The sequence below is a fragment of the Dendrobium catenatum genome, unplaced genomic scaffold (assembly GCF_001605985.2).
Source record: "Dendrobium catenatum unplaced genomic scaffold, ASM160598v2 fragScaff_scaffold_456, whole genome shotgun sequence".
Taxonomy (NCBI): domain Eukaryota; kingdom Viridiplantae; phylum Streptophyta; class Magnoliopsida; order Asparagales; family Orchidaceae; genus Dendrobium; species Dendrobium catenatum.
Window position 1 is genome coordinate 1,040,172 of NW_021318918.1, and position 3,349 is coordinate 1,043,520.

Genomic DNA, 3,349 nt, shown 5'->3' on the forward strand with positions numbered 1-3,349 from the left:
TCTCCTTGCTTTAGGGATTTCTAAGATCTGAGTAATTAGTTTTAACGTGCCCTAGTATCTTGCATTCATAATACATAATATTAGAAGAAGAGATAGAATTTATGTAATTTATACCTTTGATCCACTACTGATAATGCTTTTGCTTTTTCTTTAAAAAGCTTCGAACTATCGATTCATCAGTGCCACATCTTTCTCTCCTTCATCAGAGGATCTGTTTAATTCATTAGCCTTTAAGGCTGTAATTTTCTTATTCTTTCTTGCTGCTACATTAAGTTGACTTTGACTCACTCCTTAATCAGAGGTAATGAGTGATCCAAGAAAGTTATCAATGGAGTAAACATTCAGATCTTTAGATTCAATAGTAGTAATAATTTTGGCATCGTATGAAGATGGTAAATAATGCATAATCTTATTTACTTTTTTAGAATTTGAAAATTCTTTACCTATAGCATATAGGGATGTGATGATTTGTTTAAACCTAGTATACATTTCATATATGGATTCACTAGATTTCATGTGAAAGAGTTCATAATCATGGAACAAAACTTTTAACCTAAATTGTTTCACTTTACTTGTTCCTTCATAAGTAATGCATAATTTGCCCCAAATTTCTTTACTAGTATTATAGGTAGATACATGCATGTAATCATCATATTTTTAAAGTGCAAACAAAATAGTTTAGGAATTTAGCATTAAGTTAAGCTAAATCTCAATCATCTGTACTTTATTCAAAAATAGTATTTCAGTTTTAATGTTATTTACTAAATGTGAATGTGCAAAATATCATTATAGAACTAACATCCACATATGATAACCAATAAATTGCAAGAAAGTAGACATGTATATTTTCTGAAATTTAAAAGGAATATTATCAAATATAGGTGGTTGTATGATTGAATATCCTAATGCAGTATTACGATTCCAAAGTTAGCTATTGATCAATTTTTAAAAGTTTTCTAAAACTAAATTTATAAATCCCACTTTGATACCACTTGAAAGTTCATGAAGGTTGTTAAACCTTTAAGAACTAGCCTGAGGCTAGCCAAGAGGGGGGGGGGGGTGTGAATTGGATATTAAAAAAAAAAAGGGAAAAGATATTCTTTAAAAAAATTTCAAACCCATACATGCTAGTTGACCAGCGGATACAAAAATAAATAAATTTCACAACAACGAAATAAATTATATTTTCAAAAACACATATAATTATAAAAAATAAAGTGAAAAAAATAATAAGAATGAACATATAATAATTTATAGTGGGTTGATCAACCTGACATACGTCCACTCCTTGGAGACCCCCTCTGCAAGTATTGCACTAAATAGTAGTGGCTCTCGTTTTGCTTTCACAACAAGAAGGAGAAGCCTATACAAATACTATTTCACCACCCATGTGCGGTAGAGAACTGTAACTCTTTTATAAACAGAGAATCTCAACTCTATTTACACTCTCTAGGTGATGGTTAGAGAACAACATCTCTATTTTCACCCTTCAAGTGATGGTCAAAGAACCATAACTCTATTTTTATCCTCTAAGTGATGGTCAGAGAACCATGATCTTTGATGAATCCATTCTATAAAGAATCCAGAAGGACGCTTGTAGATATTAGGTAAGATTCTTGTTTGAGCAACCTAATGAATCCCTCACTTCTCCCTCACAAAATCTCCCTCTCTTCTCTCACAAAGCTCTGCTCCTACTCCTCCTCAAGGCTCCCTGTCTTGAAGTTTAAAGAACAAAAGATTTTCTAATGAGTATTATAAAATCTTAAGTAGTGGGCTTTAAGAAACTAATTTTTAAGAGTTCTGTATTCTATTCGTATAGTATAATATACATATTATATAATATGATCAATTTAATTTAGACTCGTCCAGCAAGTTCGTGCATATGAACTATTCAACCTTTATAATATTTTGTACAACATAATTAAAATGTTATATGGTATGAGCTATAAACAATTCTTCTGCTTATTTGGGATGACTCTTGGGAAGGCTAACTTTGTACACTATCAATCATCCAGCTCTATGGATATCATATAGTACAATCAATACAAAAATAATAGATTTCATTCGGTATGATCTCAAGCATGACCAATTTTATTCATTTTTAATCATATTGTATGATCGATCACAATAATTATCCATGATTTAATTGCATGATATCGATGGGTTAATTAAGAAAGATTTTAATTAGGGCATATAATACGAACAATTTCATAATGTATGATCATCATATAATTAGTATTTTTCTTAACCTTTAGAGGGTAGTATTTTGATAGAGCACAATATAGCGTATATTACAAATTAAAATCATATAATATGAAATAAAGTCGTATAGTATGAAGTCAAAATCATAAAGTATGAATTATAAAAAAAACTTTCTCCAAAACATTTTTCACTCTCCCTATATGTGTTTGCAAGGTTACTCAATAATGTTCTCCACCCAATTACATGATACGACTCAAGAAGGGAAAAATATAGAACAAATTGAAAAATATAGACTATAACCCTAATGTACCCATTCTTGAGTTGATCAAAATTACAAGTGAACGGTGGACTATTTTCTTGAAATGTTATTACACACACAATAAAATAATGTATCACAAAAATAGAATAAAGTAGTAATAGACACAATAATATTTGTTATCATCAAAATCACAGTGCTTGGATCAGATTTGCAATAAAAATATAGTAGGAAATGGATAGTGAAAAAAGTGCAGGAAAAGTGCACCAAAGGTGCTGTAGAAAACATAGAGAAAGTGTTGTAGAAAAAGCATAGTTAAATTGGAGAAGCAAATGCATAATGAAAGTGAAAGTTCATTAGGGATGTTAAGCCCTATAGAACTGGCCCAAGCTCACCAAGAGGGGGGGTGAATTGGTATTTTAAAAATTTTTTTTCACAAAGAATGAAAATCACATAAACCAAAATCACACCACAAAAATAAATGCGGAAATAAAAGTGCAGAAGCAAGAAAACAAGAACACGAGAATTTATAGTGGTTCGGTCAACTCGACCTACGTCCACTCTTTGGAGGCACCCTCTAAGTATTGCATTACAAAACGTGACTCTCCTTTAGCCCCCACGGCTAGGCGGAGAAGCCCTCACAAGAACCTCCTTTTTGCCACCCCAGCAAGGTAGAGAACCTATCTCCTTTTGCTTCCTCCTGAAGCTGGCAGAGAACCACAACCAAAAGCTAACTCCTTACCTCTACCGACCCTTCCACGGACGAGAAACTCTAGACAAAGAACAAGCAGAGCGATCCTTGAAGCAACCCTTGTGAATCCCCTCACAAGCTCCCCCTCAAAAGATCCTCTCTCTCTCCCTCTCTCTCTTTCTCTCCTCAAGGACTTCTCA